Source organism: Mesitornis unicolor, unplaced genomic scaffold (genome assembly GCF_000695765.1).
Source record: "Mesitornis unicolor isolate BGI_N332 unplaced genomic scaffold, ASM69576v1 scaffold26961, whole genome shotgun sequence".
Classification (NCBI taxonomy): Eukaryota; Metazoa; Chordata; class Aves; order Mesitornithiformes; family Mesitornithidae; genus Mesitornis; species Mesitornis unicolor.
The window spans coordinates 34,853-35,159 of record NW_010166221.1 but is presented as its reverse complement, the minus strand read 5'-3'; the positions used below and the strand labels follow the sequence as shown (position 1 = coordinate 35,159).

General features: G+C 31.9%; 1 protein-coding gene across 1 annotated transcript in view; it reads left to right on the top strand.

Annotated features, from left to right (window-relative positions):
- The window catches only part of LOC104548782 (oxidation resistance protein 1-like), a gene marked incomplete at its 3' end in the record, with an annotated part of 29,935 nt that overhangs the window by 6,900 nt on the left and 22,728 nt on the right, over positions 1–307 (top strand). The window lies entirely within an intron of this gene.

Here is a 307-nt window from a genome sequence, read left to right as displayed (position 1 = left end):
ATTCTTTTTTTTTAACATTCACTGTTAAGAGCTCTATCTATGAACTTGTGCCCCAGCCTGGTTCTTGTTTGCTCAAATGGTAGAGTAATAATAAGAGAAAAAAATGGGGCAGGTCTTCCTTGGAACACTGTACTGGGTGTTTCTAGCATGCTGTATAGTTTCAATGTTTTCTATCTGAACTTTTTCCTCAATTATTATGACCAAAATCAATTTTATCTCCAGATAGCACTTTAGAAGTTTAAAAAATAAAATTAAGAAGTAGTTTGTGTGGTATTGTTTATTCTCTCAACTCATAATTTCTGTTAAA